The sequence below is a fragment of the Neoarius graeffei genome, chromosome 3 (genome assembly GCF_027579695.1).
Source record: "Neoarius graeffei isolate fNeoGra1 chromosome 3, fNeoGra1.pri, whole genome shotgun sequence".
In the NCBI taxonomy this organism is placed as follows: domain Eukaryota; kingdom Metazoa; phylum Chordata; class Actinopteri; order Siluriformes; family Ariidae; genus Neoarius; species Neoarius graeffei.
Window position 1 is genome coordinate 3,760,731 of NC_083571.1, and position 16,560 is coordinate 3,777,290.

General features: G+C 48.7%; 1 long non-coding RNA gene across 1 annotated transcript; it reads right to left on the minus strand.

Moving 5' to 3' along the window:
* Window positions 1–232: 232 nt before the first annotated feature.
* LOC132882675 (uncharacterized) lies at window positions 233–16,253 on the minus strand. Its single transcript, XR_009654214.1, has 4 exons — window positions 16,164–16,253; window positions 8,673–8,985; window positions 659–698; window positions 233–433 (listed from the first exon to the last, which is right to left on the minus strand). It is a non-coding gene; the product is annotated as an uncharacterized LOC132882675 (long non-coding RNA).
* Window positions 16,254–16,560: the final 307 nt, after the last annotated feature.

Below are 16,560 nucleotides of genomic sequence, written 5' to 3' on the forward strand. Positions count from 1 at the left end.
CAGTTCTGGGCCTTCCCCATTCCTGGGCCCGGGACAACATACCTGTTTGTCCCCCCCTGTCGACGGGCCTGCTCCTCATATTTCATTTTATTAAAATCTAGTACTTAAACATAGCAACTTTCTTTGCACCGCTCCTCATTGTGTGGTCTTCACCAACTTCTATCAACAAACAAATGACCTCAGGTGTCACAACCTGGCTCTTTGGGCCATGACAAGACCAGAGTTACACCGATTTTAGAAGGGTTAACATGTTTATTAATTTCACATACAACAACGAAAAATAGAACAACATCACAAAATAGGATATGGACATCAGTATTATCAGTTGTGTAGGGTGTGCATGTGTGTAAAATGTAATGGATGCGTGTTGTCAAATGCATAAACTAAAAATAAAGAAACACCGTGGCCGCCACATCACCTCACGGGACGTCTGCTGGAGAGAGGAGAGAGAGCGAGAATAAATCAATCATGGGTATTTATAATCTCAGGGCACCAAGCCCAGGTGCCCCTGATCACCAAACCCAGCCCACAAACCAAAATCTCATCAGGAAACTGCTGCCTCAACAGCAGGGGCCACCACACCCTCCCCCTCAAGACAGGGTCCCGACAGGGATCACCGCAAACCCAAAAACCAAACAAAAACAAACTATTACCTTACCTCCCCTTTGAACCTACGCCCCACCTCTGCAATCAGATACCTGAAAAAGAAGCATTTTAAGAGGGAGATGGGAACAGAGGGAAGAATGACAGAATTTACAACAATTTATAATCACAGTACTAACTTTCACAACTTCTGTTCTAAGACTATTTAGTCCACAGGGGCACGAGAAAAAAGAATCTGCCATTATATTGTCCTTGCCTTTAATGTGACTGACCTCTAAATTATGGCCCTGCAAGAACAAAGTCCACCGCATCAGACACTGGTTTGGGCAGTGCAGCGAACTCAAAAAGATCAATGGGTTATGATCAGTATACACAACTACTTGTTCCCCCCCAGTACCAACATAAACCTCAAAGTGCTGCAGCGCCCAAATGAGAGCCAGCGCTTCCTTCTCTATTATTGAATAGTTCAGTTGGTAGGAGTTGAACTTTTTTGAGAAGTAATACACAGGTTTATCAATTCCCCCCAACAGGGAGTACCGGACTGGCACCTAAACTTTGTGCACTAGACTCAGGCACAACAGTAACATCACATGAATAATAAGGCTTTAACAGGTTGACATAACAGAGACGAGAAGATTTCCTATGCTTTGGAGTGGAAATGAAGTAATTCTGCTCTGAAACTTGTCACTCCACAGTGTACGGGCCTGAGAACTTTGCTTGAAATGATGAACTTACAATTGGAGTGAGAGCCAAAACCTGGTCTCCAGGACTAAACTGGCGATGCTCTGTCTGGCGGTCATACACAGTTTTCATTTTAAACTGAGACACTTCCAGATTTTCATGTGCCTTTTCAGCCGCTGTATACAAATGATAGTGAAAACCGTTCACATAATCTATCAAATTCTTGGGTGGATTAGTATCACCTAAGCCATCTCACAGGACTGCTAAGGGACCACGCACTGTATGGCCAAAAACAAGGTCATTGGGGCTAAACCTAGTGCTTTCCTGCACAACTCTCGGACTGACAACATCAACCAAGGTAGGCTTTCCTCCCAATCTCTCCCTATCTCTGTGCAGTACGCACGCAACAAGGACTTTAATGTTTGGTGAAAACGCTCCAATGCTCCTTGACTCTGTGCATGATAAGCAGACGCACAGTTATGCTTCACCTTCAACTGCTTCAACGCCTGTGCAAACAAGTGTGTGGCAGTGGGGGTATGGTCAAGCGTCGGTCTATGACCGGAGGGCGGAGTCAGGGAAGGTAAGTGGCAGAATCACGGCACCTGATGTCAATTAACCTGTGTTTGTGTGTCTTCCCCAGTGACCGTGCCCTATATAAGGAGGGAGAGAGAGGAGGAAGGGAGCTCTCTCCCCAGCCAGACAAACGATGTGTGTGTGCATGTCTGAATTCAAACAAGCAGCAGAGGCCTGGGGCTGGCCGGTGGAACAGCGCGCGGCGTGCCTCCTCCCCCTGCTAATGGGCGAGGCGCAGCTGGCCGCGCTACAACTCCCCGCTGACAGCCGGCTGGTCTACGTGGACCTGCGCCGGGCCGTCCTCCAGCGTGTGGGGCGCACTCCAGAGCAACATCGACAGCTCTTCCGCACTCTGCGCCTAGAGGAGATCGGCCGCCCGTTTGCGTTTAGCCAGCAACTCCAGGACGCCTGCCGGTGGTGGCTGAGGGCTGACAACTGCGACGCCGAGGGAATCGTCGATCTGGTGGCGCTGGAGCAGTTCATCGCACAACTTCCCAAAGGGACCGCAGAGTGGGTCCAGTGCCATCGCCTGACGTCGCTGGATCAGGCCATCGAGTTGGTGGAGGATCATTTAGCGGCTGTTCCCATGGCAGGATCACAGATCCCCTCTTCGCTTCTCTCCTCTCTCTCTCTCTTCCCCCCCTTCTGTGTCTTGTCCTCGCCCCGTTCCCCACTGTGGACGCGGGGGCTGGCTCCCTCACAGCCAGCCCGCCGCAGCCGTGGTGCCCTCCCTTTTCCCACTTCCGTGTCTGTCTCTCCCCCCCCCTCAGGTGAGTGAGCCCCAGAGCGCCGGTGCAGAGAGACAGCCCGGGCCAGTTTGCTGGCACTGCGGGGAGCCGGGGCACCTCCAGCATCAGTGCTCAGTAAGGGAGGTGGGTGTGGTGGTCTGGATCCCCGACGCACCAGGAACTGCCCTCGATTGGGCCGGAGCATATCGCATACCGGTGAGTGTCCAAGGGGATACGTATCAGGCTTTGGTGGACTCCGGCTGTAATCAGACCTCAATCCACCAAAGCCTGGTGCAAGACGAGGCATTGGGGGGAGCACAATTGGTGAAGGTGTTGTGTGTGCACAGGGATGTTCACAACTACCCTTTAGTGTCGGTCCATGTTCTATTTCAAGGGGAGAAATCTAGTGTAAAGGCGGCGGTTAATCCTTGCCTGACCCACTCGATAATTTTGGGGACTGATTGGCAGGGATTTCAGGAGTTAATGACTCATTTAGTGAAGAGTGGGTCCTGCCGTATTTCAGCAGGGGGGGGGAGGTCCCGGTGTGGCATTGGTGGGAGCAGCTGTCACAGAGCCGTCTACGTCATCTCCGCATCAGAGTGAGGAGCAGCAGGTTCCTCCTCCCTCTCTTGGGGAATCCTTTGCGGATTTCCCATTAGAGCAGTTGTGAGATGAGACTCTGCGGCATGCGTTTGACCAAGTGAGAGTAATCGATGGTCAAATGTTCCAGCCAAACACCACCCCGTCCTTCCCCTATTTCTCCATTATGAGAGATAGATTATACCGAGTGACGCAGAACACTCAGACTAAGGAGACGGTCTCACAACTTTTGATCCCAAAGCGCTGCCGGGAATTGGTATTCCAGGCGGCTCACTTTAATCCCATGGCTGGACACTTGGGGCAGGATAAGACACTAGCCTGAATAATGGCCTGGTTCTATTGGCCAGGGATTCGCGGCGATGTCCGTAGGTGGTGTACGGCATGCCGCGAATGCCAGTTAGTAAATCCAGCGGCCATTCCAAAAGCGCCTTTGCGCCCTCTACCATTAATCGAGACCCCGTTTGAAAGAATTGGGATGGATCTCGTCGGGCCATGAGATCGGTCGACACGAGGGTATCACTTTATTTTAGTTCTGGTGGACTATGCAACGCGATACCCGGAAGCAGTGCCTCTTCGCAATATCTCAGCACGCAGTATTGCAGAAGTGCTCTTCCAAGTCATCTCCCGAGTTGGAATCCCCAAAGAGATTCTGACTGATCAAGGCACTTCGTTTATGTCACGCACACTGCGCGAACTGTATGGGTTACTGAGAATTAAGCCAATCTGCACCAGCGTTTATCACCCACAAACGGTTTAGTCAAACGGTTCAATCGCACCCTTAAGAATATAATTAAAAAGTTTGTACGCAAGGACGCACGCAATTGGGATAAGTGGCTCGAACCCCTGTTATTAGGAGTGTGAGAGGTCCCACAAGCCTCCACGGGGTTCTCCCTGTTTGAATTATTATATGGGCGTAAGCCGCGCGGCATCCTAGATGTACTGCGGGAAAATTGGGAGGAGGGACCTTCACCAAGCAAAAATGAAATCCAATACGTTATTGACCTGCATGCAAAACTCCACACACTCACACACCTAACCCAGGAGAATTTGCGGCAGGCCCAAGAACGGCAAATCTGCCTGTACGACAGGGGTATGCGCCTTAGGGAGTTCGCACCGGGAGATAAAATACTCGTACTGTTGCCCACGTCAAGCTCCAAATTGATCACCAAGTGGCAAGGACCCTTTGAGGTCAAACGGTGAGTCGGGGATGTCGACTATGAGGTGAGGCAAATGGACAGGGGTGGGGCACTACAGATTTACCACCTCAATCTACTCAAACTCTGGAACGAGGAGGACCCCGTGGTGTTGGTGTCGGTGGTTCCGGAGAAGGTGGAGCTGGGGCCGGAGGTTTAAAAGGGAACATTGACATCGCGTACCTCTCCGGTCCCCTGTGGAGACCACCACTCCCTGACCCAATTCAGTGAGGTTGCCCAGTCGCAGACCAAATTTTTGGACGTGTTCTCGCCCCTGCCCGGCCGCACCCGCCTCATAGAGCACCACATCGAGACACCCCCGGGGGTGGTAGTGTGCAGCTGCCCTTATAACGCAGCCCGGTGGTCTTGGTTCCCAAGGCCGATGGGTCGGTCCGGTCCTGTGTAGACTATAGAAAAGTCAACGCGGTGTCTAAATTCGATGCATACCCAATGCCTTGTATTGATGAGTTGCTGGATCGACTAGGCATGGCTTGCTTTTACTCGACACTGGATTTGACAAAGGGTTATTGGCAGATCCCCTTAACCATATCCATCCATCCATCCATCCATCCATCCATTATCTGTAACCGCTTATCCTGTGCAGGGTTGTGGGTGAGCTGGAGCCTATCCCAGCTGACTATGGGTGAGAGGCAGGGTACACCCTGGACAAGTCACCAGATTATCACAGGGCTGACACATAGACACAGTCAACCATTCACACTCACATTCACACCTACGGTCAATTTAGAGTCACCAGTTAACCTAACCTGCATGTCTTTGGACTGTGGGGGAAACCGGAGCACCTGGAGGAAACCCACACAGTCACAGGGAGAACATGTAAACTCCACACAGAAAGGCCCCATTGGCCAGTGGGCTCAAACCCAGAACCTTCTTGCTGTGAGGCAACAGTGCTAACCACTACACCACCATGCCACTTGACTTACAGTGGTGCTTGAAAGTTTGTGAACCCTTTAGAATTTTCTGTATTTCTGCATAAATATGACCTAAACCATCATCAGATTTTCACACAAGTTCTCATCTCATCTCATTATCTCTAGCCGCTTTATCCTGTTCTACAGGGTCGCAGGCAAGCTGGAGCCTATCCCAGCTGACTACAGGTGAAAGGTGGGGTACACCCTGGACAAGTCGCCAGGTCATCACAGGGCTGACACATAGACGCAGACAACCATTCACACTCACATTCACACCTACGGTCAATTTAGAGTCACCAGTTAACCTAACTTGCATGTCTTTGGACTGTGGGGGAAACCAGAGCACCCGGAGGAAACCCATGCAGACACAGGGAGAACATGCAAACTCCGCACAGAAAGGCCCTCGCTGGCCACAGGGCTCGAACCCGGACCTTCTTGCTGTGAGGCGACAGCGCTAACCACTACACCACAGTGCCGCCCACACAAGTCTTAAAAGTAGATAAAGAGAACCCGGTTAAACAAATGAGACAGAAATATTATACTTGGTCATTTATTTATTGAGGAAAATGATCTGTGAGTGGCAAAAGTATGTGAACCTCTAGGATTAGCAGTTAATTTGAAGGTGAAATTAGAGTCAGGATGACAATCAGGTGTGAGTGGGCACCCTGTTTAATTTAAAGAACAGGGATCTATTAAAGTCTGATCTTCACAACACATGTTTGTGGAAGTGTATCATGGCACGAACAAAGGAGATTTCTGAGAACCTCAGAAAAAGCGTTGTTGATGCTCATCAGGCTGGAAAAGTTTACAAAACCATCTCTAAAGAGTTTGGACTCCACCAATCCACAGTGAGACAGATTGTGTACAAATGGAGGAAATTCAAGACCATTGTTACCCTCCCCAGGAGTGGTCGACCAACAAAGATCACTCCAAAAGCAAGGCGTGTAATTGTCAGTGAGGTCACAAAGGACCCCAGGGTAACTTCTAAGCAACTGAAGGCCTCTCTCACATTGACTGATGTTAATGTTCATGAGTCCACCATCAGGAGAACACTGAACAACAATGGTGTGCATGGCAGGGTTGCAAGGAGAAAGCCACTGCTCTCCAAAAAGAACATTGCTGCTCGTCTGGAGTTTGTAGAGATCACATGGACAAGCCAGAAGGCTATTGGAAAAATGTTTTGTGGACGGATGAGACCAATGAGACGGATTTCTCTCTGTGCTCTCACGGAAGGTGGTCATATTTCTCTGCTCTCCTCTCCTCTCCCTTTTTTTTCCTGCATGTGCTCTTTGTCTCGTCTCATCTGCCTATACTTTTTTTTTTGAGAGACTCCACATTGAATTTCTAAACTAAAAAAGCATGGATTTGATAAACTGGTCTCCTAATGAAATTGACAGTTTTCTCGACGAGAAGCCTGGGTACAGGGGAACCCGCCTGTCCTGCTGGAACGTCTGTGGAGGACATTGAAGATATCTACCTATTCGGAACCATGATTACCAGACTTTTGCTGATTGGATTAGGCATTGCCCTGGTATATCGAGGAAATCAGACAACGGTGACAGCTGTTCAAAGCCCCACAAAGCTGCCCAATATGATTGAAGCGGTGGGCAAAGCTGTCGGTACTCAGATTGTGGCTATTAGAACTTGAACCACAACATGGTTGTCATCTTGGAGACGCTTTCGGCTTTGCAAGGAATAAATATTTTGGAGACCAAATTGAATTGAATTGAACAGAATGGACAGATATAGATGAGTGGTGTGGATGTGTAAAGACTGCGTCTGTTTGAAAGACCAAACAATCTCTATCTTATCGACATTCAGCTCCCTGAACAGCACCAGCCTCGATCAAGGCCATTGCTGGGGCAACATTTCCCCCTGAAGGTCACTGCTGGGAGACGCTCTCGCATTCTTCGCATTCCTTCCCGAATTTTCCGCGGTCAACATTTTTCACCCGCAGTGTGACAAGTGGGTGCGTGACCAGCACCCTCATGGCTGCAGGAGCGGACAGTTGCTTGCTTGCGCTGGGTTACCTCTACCTCCTCCCCTCACCCCCACCCCTGATTGCCCCTCCTTTCCCCCCTTTCCTCCCCTCAAGTCCCATGTTTTCATGTTGTAAAAAGTGTTGGAAGTGTGCTTGCTTATGTGCTGAGGTTTTTTAATGTTTCCACATTGTGCTCCTGACAGGAGCATAATGTGGGGGTGTCTTTTTTCCTCCTCTTGTTACTACTGTGTTTCCTTTTCTTTTATCCCTGTCTTCCTGTCCTGTTCCCCCTCTGTAAGGACAGGTTGATGGTCAATTTCACTGGTAACAGTGATAATAAAGGGTTCATTCATTCATTCAAAATAGAACTTTTTGGTTTAAATGAGAAGCATTATGTTTGGAGAAAGGAAAACACTGTATTCCAGCATAAGAACCTTATCCCATCTGTGAAACATGGTGGTGGTAGTATCATGGTTTGGGCCTGCTTTGCTGCATCTGGGCCCGGACGGCTTGCCATCATTGATGGAACAATGAATTCTGAATTATACCAGCAAATTCTAAAGGAAAATGTCAGGACATCTGTCCATGAACTGAATCTGAAGAGGAGGTGGTTCATGCAGCAAGACAACGACCCTAAGCACACAAGTTGTTCTACCAAAGAACAGTTAAAGAAGAATAAAGTTAATGTTTTGGAATGGCCAAACCGAAGTCCTGACCTTAATCTAGTCGAAATGTTGTGGAAGGCCCTGAAGCGAGCAGTTCATGTGAGGAAACCCACCAACATCCCAGAGTTGAAGCTGTTCTGTATGGAGGAATGGGCTAAAATTACTCCAAGCCGGTGTGCAGGACTGATCAACAGTTACCGCAAACATTTAGTTGCAGTTATTGCTGCACAAGGGGGTCACACCAGATACTGAAAGCAAAGGTTCACATACTTTTGCCACTCACAGATATGTAATATTGGATCATTTTCCTCAATAAATAAATGACCAAGTATAATATTTTTTGCCTCATTTGTTTAACTGGGTTCTCTTTATCTAGTTTTAGGGCTTGTGTGAAAATCTGATGATGTTTTAGGTCATATTTATGCAGAAATATAGAAAATTCTAAAGAGTTCACAAACTTTCAAGCACCACTGTAAATATAACAAATGACAAATGAAACAATGAATAAATTTGTCATTATTAAAACGATTATTTATGTAATTAGCTGCAGTTCAACCAGGAAATGTAAATCAGACAGGCACTAAATTCTGCAGGGATCTGATGATCTGGTGCAGAATGTGTCTTTTGGATTTTTTTTTTGTTCAATCAGCTGTGTTTAAATCATAGTAAAAACAAACAAACAAACAAACAAACAAATAAAAAACAAACACTTTTACCTCCTGTCACGTGATCCTCGCATTCCTGTTCCAGGTCATTGGCGGGTTGGTTGTTGTGCATCTCTTTATGAATCTGTACAGTGATCTCAGTGATGTGTGATTCATCGTACTCATCCACCAACAGGTCCACAATATCGATCACTGTAGCTTCTTCCAGGCTGCCACTAGGAAAAGGTTCAAAACCCTCTGCCAAGTTATTCGTCAGGGACGATTTAAATCTCTCAGAGTCATCCTTGGTCAGGTTATCCAGGTCCTTGAGTTTTTTGCCGCAGGAGGACATTTCTCTTCACTCTGAGGAGTAGAGATGAGGGAACTGGAAGTGCAAGGCAGTGAATATGGGAAGAATAAAACATGATGGGGCATGCTGTCGATTAATAAATTTATTATTTTCTCATAACACTTTAATGTCCTAAAGTGTTTTATTCCTCTTATACTACAGCAAGTTACGTTCCCACAAACATTTGTTTTTCACTTGAATTTTGTTAGCTGTTGTATTTCATGTTAAAACTGTTAAAAAAAAAGTCTGACATGACCAAAACTTGCAATTTTAACAGGGGTATGTAATTTTTTTTCGACTGTAGACTATCTACTGTACCTGTTATGTAAGTGAGAATAGGAAGTAATTTGTTTTGTGAACATTCCACAAGATTAAAGATCACTATAAATAGATAAAATATGACATCATTCATTAATAACTAAAAATTGCAATCGTCAAATTTGCCCGAGGATAAGAGCAATTGTGGATGGGTAGTTGATTATTTTCCTATTACAGCACCACAGTGTTTATTCGTTGCATATTACATATGTATCTGAATTTTTTTTAAACAGATGTAATGATGCCTGTCAAACTATCAGCACAATAATAACCTGCAACACACACACAGAATATGGCAAATCAAGTGCTCTGCGATAACATACTGTACATACCTTCAGAACCTGAGTAAGAGTTAAAAACTATAACTCTCTCAGGGTCAGCTGTCAATCATATAACCAACTTCAGAGAAATTTATGGAGACTTTTACCTTGAATCCAACACTATCACGTACATGTTTAATTTTACTTACTTCATTTAAGCTCTAACCTGACACCATGTGGGTGGTATGGTAGTGCAGTGGTAAGCACTGTCACCTCACAGCAAGAAGGTTCTGGGTTCAGCCCTCCTGGCTGACTGGGGCCTTTACATGCAGAGTTTGCATGTTCTCTTCGTGCTTGTGTGGGTTTCCTCAAACAGCCCAAAGACATGTGTGGCAGTGGGGGCGTGGTCAAGCATTGGTCTGTGACCAGAGGGCGGAGTCAGGGAAGGTAAGTGGCAGAATCACTACACCTGATGTGAATTAACCTGTGTTTGTGTGTCTTCCCAGCAACCACGCCCTATATAAGGAGAGAGAGGGCAGAGGAAGGGAGCTCTCTCCCGCACCAGATGACACTTGTGTGTGTGTGCGTGTGTGTGTGTGTGTGTGTGTGTGTGTGTGTGTGTGCGTGCGCGCGCGCGCGCGCGCGTGACTGGGAGAGTATGAAAAGTCAAAGCTGAAAAGCTAAAATAAAAGAGTTTTTGGAACTCAGTTCTGGCCTGCCATACTTCTGTGCTCCACCCACCCGCTCTGACATCTACAGTGATGCTGAAACCCGGGACCGAGCACAGAAGAGAACAGCCCCATGGAGTCCTCCTCCTTCGCAGACCTGATCCACGCCCTCACCATGGCCCAACAGAGCCAGATCCAGGCACTGCTCGCCCTCTGAAAGGAGCAAGAACAACGGTTTGAGGCCCTAGTGCTGGAGCAACAGGAAGATCGTCAGGCATTCCGGCACCTCCTCGCGTCAGCGGGGGCCACCATCTCCACCGCTGCAGGCCCACTCCACCTCACCTCAACGAAGATGGGCCCGCATGATGACCCCGAGGCCTTCCTCATGGTATTTGAACAAGCAGCAGAAGCCTCGGGGTGGCCGGTGGAACAGCGCGTGGCGCGCCTCCTCCCCCTGCTAACGGGCGAGGTGCAGCTGGCCGTGCTACAGCTCCCCGCTGACAGCTGGCTGGTCTACGCGGACCTGCGCCGGGCCGTTCTCCAGCGTGTGGGGCGCACCCACGAACAACATCGTCAGCACTTCCGAGCTCTGCACCTAGAGGAGGTCGGCCACCCGTTCGCGTTTGGCCAGCAACTCCGGGACGCCTGCAGGTGGTGGCTGATGGCTGACAACCACGACGCCGAAGGAGTCGTTGACCTGGTGGCACTGGAGCAGTTCACCACGCAACTTCCCAAAGGAATGGCGGAGTGGGTCCAGTGCAATCGCCCGGCGTCGCTGGATCAGGCCATCAAGTTGGCGGAGGATCATTTGGCGGCTGTTCCCGCAGCAGGATCACAGATCCCCTCTTCGCTTCTCTTCTCTCTCTCTCTCTCTCTCTCTCCCTCCCCTTCTGTGTCTCGTCCTCGCCCCATTCCCCCACCGTGGAGGCGGGGGCCGGCTCCCTCACAGCCGGTCCGCTGCACCCGTGGTGTCCTCCCATTTCCCACTTCCGTGTCTGTCTCTCCCCCCCCTCAGGTGAGTGAGCCCCAGAGTACCGGTGCAGAGAGAAAGCCCGGGCCAGTTTGCTGGCGCTGCGGGGAGCCGGGCCACCTCCAACAGCAGTGCTCGGTGATGGAAGTGGGCACAGTGGTTCAGATCCCCAATGCGCCAGGAGCCGCCCTCGATCGGGCCGGAGCGTATCGCATACCGGTGAGTATCCAAGGGGATACATATCAGGCTTTGGTGGGCTCTGGCTGTAATCAGACCTCAATCCACCAAAGCCTGGTGCAAGATGAAGCATTGGGGGGAGCACAGGGGGTGAAGGTGTTGTGTGTGCATGGGGATGTTCACAGCTACCCTTTAGTGTCAGTCCACATTTTTTTCAGAGGGGAAAAATTTTGTATAAAGGCGGCGGTTAATCCTCGCCTCACCCACTCGATAATTTTGGGGACTGATTGGCCAGGATTCGGGGCATTAATGAGTCATTTAGTAAAGAGTGGGTCCTGCTGTATTTCAGCAAGGGGAGGTCCCAGTGTCACTTTGGCGAGAGCAACTGTCACAGAGCCATCTACGCCATCTCCGCATCAGAGTGAGGAGCCGCCGGCTCCTCCTCCCTCTCTTGGGGAATCCCTTGCAGATTTCCCGTTAGAGCAGTCGCGAGACGAGACTCTGCGGCATGCGTTTGACCAAGTGAGAGTAATCGATGGTCAAACGCTCCAGCCAAACACCACCCCATCCTTCCCTTATTTTTCTATTATGAAGGATCGATTATACTGAGTGATGCAGGACACTCAGACTAAAGAACAAATCACGCAGCTCTTGATTCCAAAAAGCCGCCGGGAATTGGTATTCCAGGCGGCTCACTTTAATCCCATGGCTGGACACTTAGGGCAGGATAAAACACTAGCCTGAATAATGGCCTGGTTCTATTGGCCAGGAATTCACGGCGATGTCCGTAGGTGGTGTACGGCATGCCGCGAATGCCAGTTAGTAAATCCAGTGGCCATTCCAAAAGCACCTTTGCGCCCTCTCCCATTAATCAAGACCCTGTTCGAAAGAATTGGGATGGATCTCGTCGGGCCATTAGATCGGTCAACACGAGGGTACCGCTTTATATTAGTTCTAGTGGACTATGCAACGCTATACCCGGAAGCAGTGCCTCTTTGCAATATCTCAGCACGCAGTATTGCGGAAGCGTTCTTCCGCGTTATCTCCCGAGTTGGAATCCCGAAAGAGATTCTGACTGATCAAGGCACCTCGTTTATGTCACGAACACTGAACGAACTTTATGGGTTATTGGGTATTAAGCTGATCCGCACCAGCGTTTATCACCCACAAACGGACAGTTTAGTCGAACGATTCAATCGCACCCTCAAAAATATAATTAAGAAATTTATAAACGAGCATGCACGTAATTAGGATAAATGGCTCAAACCCTTGTTGTTTGCAGTCCAAGAGATCCCACAAGCCTCCACGGGGTTCTCCCCGTTCAAATTGTTATATGGGCATAAGCCGTGTGGCATTTTAGACGTGCTGCGAGAAAATTGGGAGGAGGGACCTTCACCAAGTAAAAATGAAATTCAATACGTTATTGACCTGCGCGCAAAACTCCACACACTCACGCACCTAACCCAGGAGAATTTGCGGCAGGCCCAAGAACGGCAAACCCACCTGTACGACAAGGTTACGTGCCTTAGGGAGCTCGCACCGGGAGATAAAGTACTCGTACTGTTGCCCACATCGAGCTCCAAATTAATCACCAAGTGGCAAGGACCCTTTGAGGTCACACGGCGAGTCGAGGACATGGACTATGAGGTGAGGCGAATGGACAGGGGTGGGGCACTACAGATTTATCACCTCAATCTACTCAAACTCTGGAACGAGGAGGTCCCTGTGGCGTTGGTGTTGGTGGTTCCGGAGAAGGCGGAGCTGGGGCCGGAGGTTCAAAAGGGAGTTTTGGCATCGTGTACCTCTCCGGTCCCCTGTGGAGACCACCTCTCCCCGACACAACTCGCGGAGGTTGCCCAGTTGCAGACCGAATTTTCGGATGTGTTCTCGCCCCTGCCTGGCCGCACCGACCTCAGAGAGCACCACATTGAGATGCCCCTGGGGGTGGTAGTGTGTAGCCGCCCTTACAGGCTACCTGAACACAAGAAAAAAGTGGTTCAGGAAGAACTCGAGGCCATGCTCGAAATGGGCATCGTCGAGGAGTCCCACAGCGACTGGAGCAGCCCAGTGGTCTTGGTACCCAAGGCCGACGGGTCGGTCCGGTTCTGTGTAGACTATAGAAAAGTCAACACGGTGTGTAAATTCGATGTGTACCCAATGCCTCGTATTGATGAGTTGCTCGATCGACTAGGCACGGCTCGCTTTTACTCGACACTGGATTTGACAAAGGGTTATTGGCAGATCCCCTTGACTCCATTATCCCAAGAAAAAATGACCTGTTCCACACCGTTCGGCTTACACCAGTTTGTCACACTTCCTTTTGGGCTGTTTGGGGTGCCCGCTACATTTCAGCGGCTGATGGATAGGGTCCTCCGCCCCCACGCCACCTATGCTGCCGCGTACCTTGACGACATCATAATCTATAGTAATGACTGGCCGCGGCACCTACAACACCTGAGGGCTGTCCTTAGGTCGCTGAGGCGGGCGGGTCTCACAGCCAACCCAAAGAAGTGTGCGATTGGGCGGGTGGAAGTACGGTATCTGGGCTTCCACTTGGGCAATGGGCAGGTGCGTCCCCAAACTAACAAGACTGCAGCGATTGGGGCCTGCCTGAGGCCCAAGACCAAAAAGGGGGTGAGACAGTTCCTGGGGCTGGCTGGCTATTATCGTAGGTTTATACCTAATTATTCGGACGTCCCCAGCCTGTTGACTGATCTCACTAAAAAGGGGGCACCAGATCCGGTCCAGTGGACGGAGCAATGCCAGCGGGCTTTTTCTGAGGTAAAGGCTGCACTGTGTGGGGGGCCACTGTTACACTCCCCTGACTTTTCTCTCCCTTTTATATTGCAGACGGATGCGTCAGACAGAGGGCTGGGGGCTGTTTTGTCCCAGGAGGTGGAGGGGGAGGATCGCCCAGTGCTGTACATTAGTCGAAAGCTGTCAGTGCGTGAGGGGCGCTACAGCACCATAGAGAAGGAGTGCCTGGCCATCAAGTGGGCGGTCCTCGCCCTCCATTACTACCTGCTGGGATGCCCTTTCACCCTCTGTTCGGACCACATGCCCCTCCAGTGGCTCCACTGCATGAAGGATGCCAACGCGCGGATCACCCGTTGGTATCTGGCACTCCAACCCTTTAACTTCAAGGTGGTCCACAGGCCGGGGGCGCAGATGGTCATGGCGGACTTCCTCTCCCGTCGGGGGGGGGGGGGTCGGCTGCGGGCCGGACGGCTGCCCGACCTGAGTCGGGCGGTGGGGGTATGTGGCAGTGGGGGCGTGGTCAAGCGTCGGTCTGTGACCAGAGGGCGGAGTCAGGGAAGGTAAGTGGCAGAATCACTACACCTGATGTGAATTAACCTGTGTTTGTGTGTCTTCCCAGCAACCACGCCCTATATAAGGAGAGAGAGGGCAGAAGAAGGGAGCTCTCTCCCGCACCAGATGACTTGTGTGTGTGTGTGTGTGTGTGTGTGTGCGCGCGCGCGTGTGACTGGGAGAGTGTGAAAAGTCAAAGTTGAAAAGCTAAAATAAAAGAGTTTTTGGAACTCAGTTCTGGCCTGCCGTACTTCTGTGCTCCGCCCACCCGCTCTGACGTCTACAACATGTTAACTGGCAACTCTAAATTGCCCATGAGTGTGAATGGTTGTTTGTCTCTGTGTTAGACCTGCAATACTTTGGCTACCTGCCAATCCATAAACAAATGCAGAACTTTGCTCTGCTGGACGCTGGCATGCGCAAGATTATGATATACCAAAAGGATTACATTTCACCACAAAAGAAGCCAGTTTTAATTTCAGCTTTTTAAATGAAAAAAAAATTTTCAAACTGAAAATATACTTCAGTTTCACTATGGGTACATGTGAAAAATGCATCTGGTATGCAAGCAGCATTGTTCACATATTTGTCTGTGTTCTATATGCATATCTAAGGATGAAAAACTCGATCCACTAGTTCAGTCTCTGCCCAGGACTGGATTATCTTCCTTGACTGCTTCTGATTTTGCATTAAAACAATAAACAGAGCAACACTGAAGAAGGCATCTGTACTGTTTCATAATTTTACATGGACCATGTGTAACCATGGTGCCAATTTAACACAAGTGATGCTCCAAACAGCTGCAGGACACATGCAGCAGCTGTCTCATGAATACAAATTGAAAAACAAGTATAATCCAGGCTTTCTTAAAACACAAACAGGAAATAATAGAAACACTGCATTTTAAAATTGTCAAATCCTGTCAAATTTATGGCACAAATATTGGTCAATACAACAAAGGCCTAATAAAATGAAAATGCACAAGTGTGGCAGAATGTGATCTCTTTGGCCTTCCATAGTTAAAAAAAAAAATCCTGTGAGAAAACTGTCTCCACAGTGCTGAGAATAGAAAATGAAACAGAGTTTTCTGTGTTTATTTCATTAAACTGTCACTAAAATAATCACAATATCATTAATTATCACTAAACTAAATTGTGACACTTCAGTTCTGAACACCGTGTGAAAGAAAATCCCAAATTTGTGGTTTTCATCTGGGCTGTCCATTAATTTATGAGTTTCTGTTGAAAAGATGAACATTTTCCTTCCTACACACCTTCTAACTGTGGCATCATGTCATTTAGAATAACAAACACAAGGCCCAGTATATATAAATAAAATATAACATTAATTACTGACATTATAATTTTTTAAGCAGAAGATTAATGTTAACTTTTTTTTCCTTTAGTATGTAAATAGTCACACACCAGGTTCTTCACAACTAAAATCAGTCGCCTTCAGTGCATCATTTCTCATGTTTATGAGTCAGGTTAGTGAGAGTGAAGGTGCACTTACTTGTGAATGAGTTGTGTTCAGTTTGTGTGTTCAGTTTGTGTGCTCTCTCTCTCTCTCTCTCTCTCACCGGAGCTCAACTGAGAGCTACACATCAGAACATCAGAGCTTCCCTGAATGAAAAGAGGTGGTTCCTCAACAAAAATCTCATCTAGGCAATCAGGTATATCCTGACTGGTGGTGGGGGGTGTAGTAACTTACAAGAAATAACATCAGGCTTGCTGTAGCATTCTCAGGCTAACACAATCACCCTACAGATCATCACCACTTCTCTTAAAGCAGTACACTACGGGGGGAGCTCTTTTCACCACAAAGAACATATGTTTTACTTCCACACTATTGATTTATATAAGAAGTCTGAAAATTGTAGCCACACAGAGTACAAAATGTATGCGACTGA